This window comes from Geospiza fortis, unplaced genomic scaffold (genome assembly GCF_000277835.1).
Source record: "Geospiza fortis unplaced genomic scaffold, GeoFor_1.0 scaffold140, whole genome shotgun sequence".
In the NCBI taxonomy this organism is placed as follows: Eukaryota; Metazoa; Chordata; class Aves; order Passeriformes; family Thraupidae; genus Geospiza; species Geospiza fortis.
Window position 1 is genome coordinate 278,713 of NW_005054459.1, and position 13,486 is coordinate 292,198.

Genomic DNA, 13,486 nt, shown 5'->3' on the forward strand with positions numbered 1-13,486 from the left:
ATTTCATATAGAAATGGCTTAGATGCCCATAGGAATCTGTGTTTGTATGTGTGTGTACATATAAATACACACACACATAAACGAGTATATATTACTTTTGTATGTACGAACACGTATTGTATTTGTGTATATGAAAATAACTGGACAGAGGAAATTCCAGCTTTTTCCTAAATCTAAAAGCTCAGTGTAATCTAGCTCTCCAAATAACAAGATGAGTAGGAGAAAATCTTGTGAGTTTAAAAACTTGATACTATAACTTGTCTTATTAGAGGGAAGGAGCAAAACAAGGAGCTAAGTATGTGCTGAGCTTGAGAAATGGCACGTAAACAGAGTTTAATAATCTATGCCTGAATGTTGTTTGGAAATGCAAAACAGCTGCATCCCACAGTCTTGTGGAGGTTCTGGGTTATTTAGGGCTGGATCAAGATAAGGCTGGTGTCTGTGAATGGCTTGATTTGAGAGTTTACAGTAAATTTTAGCAAGCTTGATTAAGCAGAACATCTACCTCTGTGATGCAAAAATCTAATGCGCTAAGCTGGTGGTAATTCCTAACTGGCAGTGAACTTGGATATTCTTAATATATGTTGTATGAAATTGGTCTAGTCCATGATTTCTGCTTGTTTGCTTGCTATTGAGGAATACTATTCCACATACTTTGTACCAATCTTTCTGTTAAATTTCTGTAAATCAATGGGACATGGTTGATAACTATTTGTGGAACAACTCGTGGGGAGGTTATCTTGCAGGAAGGATGGTGGAGCTGCTCTGAGGACATGGAGCTAATGCCCAGATCAGGTTCCTTGGCATTGCCTTGGTGGCAGGGGACTGTCTGATGCTACATCCAATCTCTTGCACCTGTTTGGCAACTCCTCCAGCTGTAGGTCACTTCCTCTCTTACATCTGAGACAGATTTGGCTGCTGTGCATATCCCTTCTGGAATTTGCTTCTTAGGGACATGTACCATGAAAAATCAGCTTGGAAAACAAATCTAGCTGTCACTTTATTCCAAGGCCTGGTGGTGTCTGTGTGATGAAACAGATACCAAGTTTTGCCCGTCCCAGGACTGGCAGAGGGGGAGAGTGGCTGTGTCACACGTTGACACTCCAGGAGGGGCCAGCAGCCCCAGAGAGGGGGTCACTGGCCTTTTGGAGAAGGATTAAAATGCAAATGTTCCTGCAATTCAGTTTGCTTCCTCTGAAGGCATGATAGCCGCCTTCGTCTGCTGGCATAAAATGTCAACTGTGGCATTTTAATCCTTATTTTTGCTGCATTCTTTCCCATTGTCTTGTCGGTGGGGGACTGCAGCTCTCAAGTCTTTATTGCTGTCAGATTTGCTCAAGAACCACTCTCGATGCGGAGCTTAGGAAGTAAATGGTTTTGTTCTGGGTTTTACACTGTGGTCATTACTGGATTTTACCAGATAATGTGATGAAAAATATGCAAGCAGTTGGTTTTTTAAAATAATCAAGATGTCATTTGAAAGTTATGGAGAACATGTAACAATGTCTGCAGTTATTAGTTCAGCTGGATTGGCATGGTCCCATTAGGTGGATTTTCTGTCTCTTGATTATCTTAGCTCCCATTCCCTGTCCCTGGAACACCCAGTAATCTTCTTATCAACTACAATCTGTTTTTCTTTCTGTGCAGGACAGAGCAAGGGGAGTGGCAGTTTATTTTTTTTCTCTTAAATTATTGTATCTGAACTCTTGACTAGGGTGTTCCCAAGGGTTGGTGCTGGTGACAGTCAGTCTCTCTTTCAGATCATAGTGTGGGGATGGCTGATAACCTCTGACAGTCTCTCCTCCAAATGAATATGAATCTAAGAGTTTAGAGAAATCATGGATCCCAGCAATTAATGTGTTTCTTTCCATAGCAGTATGTGTCTGAATTTTGCTTGTTTTGATTGTGAAGTTCCCAAGAAACTCAAACAGGACACTCATGCCAACTGGGAAAAGAAAATAAATCTATGCTAATTAGATCTGTATTCCGATGATAAACTACTTCTGCTGTGCCCTCAAGACCTTTGAAGGTGCAAAGTTTTTTTTTATTACTTGACCTTTTTGTGTAATCAAATCGAAGGCAATGCAGACTTGATACGGCTTTTTTTAATAACGTTTGGTATTTTTCCAAATCTCTCTTGTATGCTTACGTCTGTTACCTGCCTGCTCAAGTCACCAGGATTTGGGGGAGAGGGAAAAAAAGGGTGTGTTTTGCAGCAGAATTTCATGCTATTATTTTTGTCTCATATTGCTTAAATTCTCCCTGACAAAAATATCAACCTTGTGCCACTTCTGCAGACCTTGGGGACTTCTAATTGCCTGCGGCATCGAACAAAGAATTCAACCTAGGGAAATTTCCACTTCAGTGTTTGAATCCTGAGCAGAAACAGCTCAGGAAAATTCCAGTCTTGAGCCTGTGGCCTTTAGTTTGCTCTCAGTTCTTAAAACTTTGCTTCCTTGTGTTAGGAAATACAGCTTCCTATGAAGGTGATAATATGCAGTGCCTCTTCTAAGCTTCAGTAAAAGCTCCTCTGAAACAAAGATATGGAAATAAAGCAAATCTGATACTGTGGGGAGGCTCTGGATTTTCTGCTGCAGTGTAGGATGGCAGGTGATGATAAGTGCTTCTTTTTGGAGGATGCCTTCAGCTCTCCTTGTTTCACCTGTGAAATAATTATCACCTCTATTAAATGTTATTTAGGCATTAATAGCTCTACCAGGGATTGAATGACTTTTTTGTTAAAGTGGTCGTTGCATCACCTGCAAGTAACTCAAAAACTGTTCTGTAGGTGGCTTTAGCTTTATTGTAGTTACGCAGTGCTTCTCCTCCAGCTCCTGGGAGTCCAGGGAAGGATTAGTGCAGTTCCCTGTGCTCCGCTCCAGTTGTGCTTCTCTCTATATGTGACTTGTAAAACTTCTGCCATTGCTTTTCCCTGTGTGTGTCTTGGAGGTGTATGGGCTCAATCTTGGAAGAGTAAGTCACTTGATTGCAGCCTCTGCTTCTACGCATGTACTTAAACCAAAGCCTTGTTCCTCAGCTGAAAATTGGAGAGAATTACACCATCCCCATCTATTTCTTGTTAGAAGACAAATCCTTTCCCTTGCTTTTTTTACACTTTGGCATTTCACACTCTGCTCTTTAACTCCTCAGGCTTTTGAAATTGATGCAATCCCTCAGGCTCTTGCTCTTGTGCTTCTTCTGTGCAGTAAAACTTGGTGTCATTGTTTTTAAGTTCAGGCAGTCAGCACCTTTGAAACATGGTGTTAATTTAAGATGATACTTGCTCTTAATTGGAAGCCTTTCAATATTCACAGTGGCCTAGAAACCCTTCTGGTGAGGCTCTTAATTCAGAATTGTACTTGAAATTGCAAGATTGACCCCCTCTTTCTTTTTTTTTTTTTTTTTTCCCTCCAAACTCTTGTCTGCACCCATTATGGACATGTTCTGCTTTCTCTACTTGCAGTGTGTTTATCACAGTGAAATGGCATCTCCTACGACAGGTTTTACTTGCTGGGTATCTTAAATGGAGTATTTAGGGCTTTGTGACTATGCATTAACTATATTAATGTTATAATTTGCTTTTGGGTATTTTCCTTTTCACCTTTTTCCTATAGGTGCCAATAAGTCTCAGGCTTGTGGGGAGAAATGAGTTGACAATATTGTGTATAAAAATGTACAATTTTTCCATATATAGATATATACTTATTATGTGCTTACTAGCGTGAGTTACAAAGTAGTAAGAAGGAAGATGTCAGTAAATTGTCAGGTTCTTCTTATTGTGAATTATCCAAAATGACGTGTTCTTTCTGGTTTGGAAGGGTTGATGGCTCCTCCTCAGATACAATAGAATAGAAGTAACTTTAGCCTGTTAATACTGTTACTTCTATAGGGCAAGTGGTTGGTGCTGTAGGAGCAGCACTCTCGCTCCTGAGGGGCAGTGCACAGGGAAAAGTGCATTTTGGGACGCATAATTTGGCTGGGGTTTTCTTTGAGACTAGTTTCTTAACATGAGATTTTACTTTTTTTAATTTATGAATTTCTGCAGCTGTAAGCAGGGAGATATATATACATGCACACACACATTTCACATGGAGATCTAGCTTGTGAATGACAGTCTTTTTTTTTTTAACTTGTTCAGCACTAGATTTACTACTTCCACCTCCATCTGCCTTCTCAGTTTCTCAGTTGGAGTTAAATATATATTTGTGATTGAGTGTTCTCTAAGCTATGTTACCTTATGGGAGGACATGGAAAACCTATGTACGAAAGAATACAGAAGTGTAATCCACCTTTTTTAGCCTGGCTTTTAAATGTCCATTGGTTCTAATGCTTGCTCTGAAGGATTGATGTTTAAAACGCAAAATTCTGTCTTTATGTGCATTTGTAGGAGTTTTAAGTTACAACCTAAGATGAATGATCAAAACACCAATGTTCTGCAAATGATGTTAAACTAATCTCCCTGGCAGCCAAACCCAGCCTGCTTGGCTTTATGTAATCAGGTGTCCACCTGATCAGGAGCACATGTGGCTAAGCTGCTTACTAGCTTTTCATTCGGAGGTATTACAGGGATGTTTTGTATACAGCCAGCGGGGAAAAGGATGTACTCCTTATTCTTGAAAGATCAACCTGTAGATGTACTAAATTGAGTTCTAACTCCATGTTGTCCTGTTTGCCTGCTGTGGTAATGCTCTTGTACAAATGAATGTATTTCAGATCTTCATTTTAGTTTATTTTTTCAATAACCTCCTAGTCACTTTTAACTAGTGTGCACAGTCAAATGTTGCTGATTTCTGTGGCATTTGGTGATTTATTTCACTTTCCATTTTTGCTGGTGACAATGGGAAGTCAAATCACATGTTGGCACTCTGTTTCCTGAGGAAAACTCACTGCTGGGTGAGGCATAGTAGAGAACAAAAGGCTTTCTGGACTACAGGCAAGCCTGGTTCATGTGCATTTCATCTGATTTAGAGATTTCTCCTGGCTAGACAGACCCAGTAGTCTGTGAGGACTGGTGCAGCTGGACTATCTTGATGTTGGAGTGTTTACTGCAAGGATAGTGGCTTCACTTGAGCTGTTTTTTTCCTGATGATTTGTTTCTCAAAATGACTCTGTTGGGCTGTGAAGTAACATCTGTTAGGAGTGGTTTGAGGGAACTCTTAGTTCTCAACCTGCAGATCAGTGGCTGCTTAGAGAGTTCAGTCTAATCTTCTTTGCCAGTGCTTTCTTGGGGGGTTCCTCCTCTGCACCTTCAAAAGTCTCACCAGTTATTTCTAGTGCTAGGTGAGCTGTGGGGTAGAATGCTGTGGTTAGACAAGGCCTTCAGTTGATGAAGCAGGGTCTGAAGTTATTCCATGCAGTATGTGAGCTTCGTAGAAGCTTATGGAACAGAAAAGTCAATAATTGTTTGGCTTGGATGGCTTCACTGTGCTTGGAGACTAACAGAAGATCATTATCAAATTATGACTTTGAGCTCAAGTTTTTCAAACTATCAAGTATGAAGGGCATTAAAATTGTCAGTATGACTTAGATGCAGCCTGAAAAAAACCCCAACGAAATCCACAGAAGGTGGGAGCTGTGCCTTGGTTCCCAGTTGCGCTGGAGAAGCTTTGGGGTGAGGCACTGAGTCATTGGTGTGTTACAGCTGTTGGCAGTGTCACCGACCTGTGGTGCAGCAGATGATAAATGTGCCTCAGCAGACAGATCCCAGGCTCTGGCTCTGTGACAGGGATGCATTTAGGTAATTTCATATAGTAAGCTTCTCTCTAACAAAATTATAGCAGTGCAAAGTGTATTTTGATCCAGGTCAAGGACAGGGACAGGCGGACACTCGCAGGCACACCGAGCTGGCTGAGACCATGCTTTACTGGACTCTAACAGCAGGTTGATATTCAATGAAATTTCCTTTTAAAAGTAGCTAATTGTCATCTCCTTACGGATGACTTCATGTTTAAATAAATGCAGTGTTTAACGTTGAAAATTCCTGTTCTCATTTAGGTCTCTTTTCCTCCAACAAATGTTTTCTTGTTACGTTATATTTTCAAATGTGTGAGCTGTTCTGAGGTGAGGGTCAGGGAGATGGTTTCTTTCAATTCTTGCATGAGTGAGAATTTTATTATTTTATTAATGCTCTACTATAGTAGAGCTTGTGTTTTCTCATGAAGATGTTGTGTTTGGGTTCTTGAACCCATCACTACAAACCTCTAAATGGAGCCAGTGAGGTGAAAAAAATCTTCATCTGGTGATGGTGTTGCAGAGGTGAAACAGAGGTTTAGCAAACTACTTGGTATTTTCCAGAGTTGCCTTATGCTAACTTCAGTACTGAGATGCTTAAATCAAAACCCAAACATTTGCATTTTTGATCTTTGGGAGTTTCTTTAAAGGCTCTTATGTTTTTTTTAGCCTCCAGCTCCCTGCCAAAAGCTTTGTTCCTTTTATTTTGGATTTTGTGTTGATGAATCCCACTAGTTATGATGTCATTGCATGGTGTGAAATGACAGCAACAAAAAGAAAAATCTTAACCCATACCATCTGTTACAATAAATATTATGCACTCCTATTAGATTCCAAGTGGATTTGGATTGCATATTTTCAAGAGAAGCTGGTCTCTGCTTAGACGTTTGGTACCCTCTAGCATAAAGCCTTTAATCACCAAATTCTCTATATGGTTTTGGATTTGACATGACACATTGCCAGGTCTAAGTTTAGTTATTTTTTTTATCAGTGTTTAATCTTCTGTCATTCATATCAGGCCTAGTAACTTGCCAGAAATAGTCCTAGAGGAATCTGCGTGAATTAGGATAATTCACTAATACCAAGCATTGGTTGACTTCTTGCAGTGGTCATCTTACAGTAATTGTGGCCTGAAATAGAGAGGGGCAGATTTGCTTTAATCTCATAAGTATTCTTCTCAAAGATTAAATGCAGAATGTTGATTCAAACCTGTGGTTAGTGCTCCCCGAGAGTGTATTGGCATTTGCATGTGTCTTTCCCTGCATAATTTATCAAAGCCCTCACTGAAAAAATTGAATTTGATAGGTGTTTTATTTTATGCTACACGATCACGAACATGTTCAGAAATGCTAAAGAAGAATGAAATGGTGTCAGGATCCAAGCAGAGCACGGAACCTGCCTTAGCAGCCTCGGTCAAAGATGAATTCTGAAATGCAGGGTACAGCAGTGCTTGTGCATGAACTGAAATGTGCTGCCTGCCAGGAAAAGAGGAAACTGAGAAATTTTTGAGGGTGTATGTTATTGTGGAAACCGGTTATTATTCTTGAATGGAGCAGGATGCTCTCAACTCCCATTTGGACTTGGGATAAGATTTAAGTGCCTCCAAGTAGTTTGAGTTGCAGGGTTTCAATAACCACTTCATTTCCAGAGGCTTTAAGTAAAGCCTCAGTGCTGGTAATGTCAGGCAGTGGAGAAGGTTTTCCCTTGGTAACCAGCCAAAAAAATGGAGATTTTGCATTTGCAGTGTATTGATGTATTAAAACTCAGCCTTTGGGCATGGATAGACATGATGCTGTGGCTTACCTGGGCAAGACCCAGACCCCGGAGTTGCTGAGGGAATTCTTGAGGGGGTCACAGAATGAAGTTGTGGTGCTCCTTTGAGTGTGTGAAGTTTGGGCTTGGGACAGAGCATTGTGTCACTGCAAGAGACATTGGGAAAAGAAGGAGGGACAAAAAATGTTCCTGCCCCTGTCACTCCTGATAAATGCTGTCTTGTTCAAATTGCATCAATACTTGCCCTGCAACAAAGCCAGTCAGTGTGTGGATGTCCTGTTAAGGGTGCAACCACTTTCTCAGAAGCAATTTTCCAGTAGCTGAGGCAGAGATGGATGACCTCCCAGAGCAAAGGCTGGATGGGGTGGAAGGATTTGCACTGCTTTATGCCCGCCTTGTCTACGGCTGTCTTTGTGGGCTGGATCACAGCTTGTCACCTGTTCTGTCCCTCTCCTCCTGCCTATGTGCTTATGCACTTTTTGCCTTTTTTTCGTGGTATACACATTTGAGTTTGTGAATAAGAACTTGCACTAATCACAAGAGCTGAAACCTATTACCTGTGTTTGAATCCATAGTGCTGTGTTCTATGCATAGTGTTTTTAAATAATCCTTAATTTTAAATCCTTGTGTCTTGCTGCAGAGTATATCTTTGTTTCTCAGGTTAGGAGACCAAGAAATAAACATAAACCAGCTGATCTCTCCCTGCACAACAGGTCCTTCCCTTTGCATCCTGGCTGCCAGGAAGAGGAACTAGAAGAGCTGGATTCCTCACATAGTAGGGTTTTTAAATGGCAGGAAATCTTCTTTCAAATTTGCTAAAATGTAAAATCCACAGTACAGACAAAAGGGATTTTGCAGTTGAGACTGAAATTTCTGGGTTTGGATAGATTTGTTGCGCTCAATTCTACTGAGCAGGCTTTTGGAACTTGCTTCGCATGGGACTTAGCGTGATGAGGAGAATACTTTTCAAAATATAACTATGAGAGGCTTTCCACAGAGCATCTACAGCATGTTAATTCCCTCTTTCACTGCAGGGCCCTGAGTAGAATGCAGCATTGTAGTCCTTTTGTAATAGATGCTGATGGATTTCAGGAGCAGTGCTGTTCTGAAATGGCCCCTGTCATACTTTTAGTGGTGTATGTGCTAACTGCTAAACTTGGTACTGCAAGGAAGAATATTATGGAGACGCCCAGGAAAATTTTGGGCTGCAAGCTTCCGGTGTGCTGTAGCAGAGACATGAGGAGCACTGCTTTCCAAGACCCTAAACGGCCTTTTGCTCCAGGCAAAAGCAAAGATGATTTTACTTGATTTGCTTTGCTGTCCTTGATTTCAGTTTGGCTTTTTGAGCTTTATGCCATTGTCTTTAAAGACTTTTGCAAAAATTTGAGTCATTATTCCTCATTATCTAAGTGGCTGATAGCATTACTCATAATTTTCTGTTGTTTTATTTATTAGGCTGTGATTCTTAAATTTATTTTTATCTTATAACTGGGGGCATAACAAACATTTAGCCACAGCTGGCAGCAGCATTACCTAAGATAGGTTTAATGTGCTAAACTTTCAGCAGCTCTTCCCCTGGTGTTGACTTGGAGATGCATTGCCTCTGAAAGTCCTTTGTCGTTTTTTAAGAGGATGCTGCTGACCTGCTATAAGCTGTTTCTCAGTTCATAAAAGAGGGCTGATTTTTACTGTTTATAACAGCAAGATTTAGATATACCAGATCAAGCAAAGCAGAGATTTCTTTTTGGTTGATGGTATTTGCCTTGGAATGACTGCTCTACCTTGAAGTGGCTCTTCAGATAGGTCTCTGAGCAGCGTCCATCTCACAGTCTCTACCTACAACGTGTCCAGGATGATGCTCTTCACTGATGAAGGGGATTAAAATAGTCATTAAGCTGCTGAATACACCAAATGTCCGGTTGAGTACAAAATAAAGATAGTGAACATGCTGGAGTGATACAATCTGTTGGAATGCATCAGGATGGGAACATCTTTAACTTGAGCCAGACTTGAAATGCTTATATCACAGAAAGATGAAACCAGGACTTAGTTTGCGTATGGAAACTCTTGGCCTAGTGCTGTCTGTAGAGACGCTTTCTTGCTCTCATTTTTCTCTGCCGTGTTTAAGTGGATAGTTGGTCCTGTCTGCCCCACCTTGACTCCTGAGTGTCACTTAAAATGATGTGCTTGGCACTATTGTTAGGATGCTTCCTGCAGTGAATTAACTTTGGGAACAATCCAAAGCAGAGGACTGTTCTTATTTATTTCCACCTCTCTGGGTTAATATTCAGAGCCTTTAATTGACAGGTATAACTTTGAAAATACAGACAGCCTCTAACGCAATTGTATGACTGTGACTGAATAGTTGATCCATTTGCCTTTGTTGTCCAGGCTGTAGAGCTGCCACGCAGCCTTGACACCCACAAATCCATTTTGTGCTGGTTACCAAACCTGTTTTCCCCCTCTAACAGGTACTACAGTGACATACAAAAGTTCTCAGTACAGTATTCTCAGAATGTTCCCAGCCTCATAACACAAATCCATGTAGTACTGGTCCCACTGCTGTCCAAGCTGGCTGGGAATTGTGCAGGGAGAGGCAGCTTCCAGGATAATTAAACATGGAACTCATTTGGGCTCTCAATGATTATTTTTTTTTTTGTAAGATCTCCAAAGTAATAATATTAGAATGAGGTATGCTTCTGCTGTCTCGTGCTATTGCATATCAGGCTATAATTTTAGTACAGCTTTCTTGTGTGCTGCTCTCTTATGATTTGAGACATCTGAGTAGATTCTGTGGGGCTAATCAACATCAGGGATTTGCCAGATTCTGGCAGAGCTAATATTTGCAGCTGAGATGTGTGCATAGCTGGGTTTCTGAATTTAAAAACACCTTAGTGGGCCATGTCTGAAGTCAACCAGTGAAACATAAAACCACCATTCCCCAGGGTTAGAACTTTATGCGACATTTTCATCCTTTGACTTTGAGAAAGCACGATTGAAATGACTCCGCCCATGGCTAGGAAAATGGTGAGTGGCCAATTGCATCAATAGGCAGATCAATCTACCCTCCAACCACTGTGATCAGATTTGCATGTTAAGTCAACATTTCCATCACTGTCCTTATCTGCTTGTGGGGTGAAGGAAAGCAAAACTTGTTTAGAAGGCTGACCATTTATTTCTTTCTTATTCAAGCGTGTCTTCCAAGAGCATCTAAGCAGGAGAAAGAAAAGTATCTCTAAGTAAAAGTCAATAGTCACTTCTTTCCCTGCCTGATAGCCTTTTCCAAGCAGGAAGATAAAGAATTGTTTGGAATGCATCTGTTCAAAATAACGTATCTTGACAGTTTTCTTTACAGTTCCTCCAGCTGGTCTTTATGCCAAAAAAAAAAAAAAGCTGCTGTGGTGGACAGCCTGGGAAAAGGGTTTAAAAAACCAAATAAGAAATACTAGTACATTTAGAGACCTTGAAGAGGAATATCAGTTGAAGTAATGGAAATTCTCTGTGGATAGTGCCTCTTTAAGGCATAACAAGATGGTCTAAAACTGTTCTGCCTGCTCTTTTTCAGGGAGTGATTTCCCTTGGTGTTGCAGAGCAGGCAGTTTTTCCTTCCACCTTTGGAGTAAAGCTTTCAGCACGTGATTGTTTTGTGCTTAGAAGCCCTCAGTGAAGTGTCAAATTACTTAAAACTCATCAAGAACCTGCCCATCAGGTGGGTACAGCTGCAGCATGTGAATTCTTCCACTAATCTTATGGTCAATTGTATTTCATCTAAGCCGACAGAAAAGAATAGTGTTCTCTTCCCTACCTTGAAATTTTTCAGAAAATTAATAAAGAAACATCAAGGAAATAATTATCAGTGTACAGAGAGTTCATGCTTCCCACTGAAACCTGGGAGAGATTATTAACAAAATCTCATTTTATCAAAAACAAAATGGGAGAGGTGATTTTTATCTATTTCCATGCAGTGCTATACAATCTGATACAGCTCAATAGGGTGAAGAGCTATAAAATTCAGCATAAGAAATTCAGGTGTTCAACATACAAAGCCAAGTAAATATTCTGCAGTGATAGCCCTGAAATATTAGAGGTTCTAGGCTTGCTTCTGTGGAGCTAGTTTTACTTTCTGGATCAGCAAAATCAGTAATTGGCATTTCAGCCAGCTTGAGTCTGTTCTATAAATTACCATTTAATTTTCTAATAGCATTAGGCAGCTGTTGTAAGTAGAGCTCTGCTGCTTCCTGTGAAGGAGCTGGTTAATATGTCCATTAGAGCTTTTGTGCAAGGCTAGCTGTGGCGGGGTGCTGTGACTGTTAAACCCTGGCTGATGAATTAATGCTTTAGAAATAAAATGCTGCTAAATTACTAAGGATTGCTTTTAAAGAGTGGGGAAAATGCAAATACATTAAGCCATTGCTGAGGTCCTTTACTTTCTGTGACCCTGCTCCTGATAAATTTTGGGGGTACTTCAAAAGGCTTTTTGTCATTTGACTTCTCATGTGTCAGACTGCTCAATCTAGGTGTCTGAGTTCTAGAGAATGGATAGAAGTCTACTTTTCATCCTCTGCTTTGGAAGAAGGTGAACTGGAAGATTCAAGCCTGAATTCTGCTGATAGTCACAGGATCTTTTGAGGACTGGTTGGCTGTGTGTGTAAGCTTAAAAATGAGCAAATAAAGCTTTTGCCCTCAGACTCTAGGAAGTAAGAAGTGTTGCTCTGAGCCTTCTCCCAGCACTCCAGCCTCTTCCTTACTTAACCAGAGTGGTGCTTGCCATTCTTCATTCTGCCCTTGCTTGAGGGCTTGCTCCCTCGCCCTCAGTTTACTGGCAGTAGTGGAAGGCAGCTGGCAGTCTTTCACCACTCTTATTGCTGGGATAAGAAATAGCTGCAGTGAGGAAAATGAAAGACTCTTTTGGTAACAATTTGAGATGGTTTTGCTGAATTAATTCTCTTGGTTTTGGGTGTTTTTTTTTTGTTTTGTTTTTTTTTTTTTTTTTTTTTTTGGGTTTTTTTTTGTTAGTATATTTTTAGTGGAGCAGTAGAACTATTCCTAATCAGCAGCTAACAGTAAACTAAACTTTATTGGCACAGTGTTCACATTGAAGTTTCCTTAAAGGAAAAAGATGTTGTTTACCAGACCTGAACAAACTTACAGAGCCAATATAGGAATCTCTTTAAAGCACTGACTTCTGCATACCTAGACATTAAAGGTTCTTAAAATATTTTGTTTTGTATGTGAGCAGTCATGTAAGCTGCTGCCTGAAAGATGCTCTATAACAACTCTGAATAAATAACAGGAGGAGGTGTATGGGAAAATGATTTTGGCTTAAAATTCCAATTTCCAATGTTTTAAAATAGATTTACTAAGAGCCAGAGTTGCTACCTGTTCTCAGTAACAGATACTTACTGCTGACTGTTTTCATAGGCTTGAAATTTGTAGAAGTAACCTGTGCTTTTTGGTGGACTTAAAGTTTAAAGTATTAAAGTATCCTAAGTTTTTATTCTGGAAACAACAAGGGTATTCCATAATTTTTTGCTAACTCGTTAATTTTGTTCTAGATCAGCATAAGCTTGACAGAGCTCAGGGAGCAGCAGCAAGGATAAAAGCTGCTCTATATTTTAGTGGTTTCCAGTTTTCAAAAGATGGTCATTAGCATGGTTTGGAAAGCCAAGACTTAAAAACCTCATGGTTTCCTCTGCAGATTTGAAGTTTCATCTGAATTGTTTGGAGGACAGAATTACCAATTAATTGTGTTGAGTTCTGGGTTTTTTTTAAGAGAAGATTGTGAATTTAGTGGTGGAAAGCAATAGGCATGACCCGCAGAGCTCCAGTGTGGTCAGAGCAGGGCCTGTTGAATCATTCCTGTGTGCTGTTGGGAAGTTGCTTTGTAGCCTAATTGCAGGACTTGAAAATTCGAAGTATTTTATCATGTTCAAAAACACATGCAGTCTGTGCACATAAATAATCAATCTGTGATGCTGAAAAA

The 13,486-nt window shown here is 40.2% G+C and overlaps 1 protein-coding gene across 1 annotated transcript in view; it reads left to right on the forward strand.

Annotated features, from left to right (window-relative positions):
• APLP2 (amyloid beta precursor like protein 2) overlaps positions 1-13,486 on the forward strand; it is a 49,624-nt gene that overhangs the window by 538 nt on the left and 35,600 nt on the right. The window lies entirely within an intron of this gene.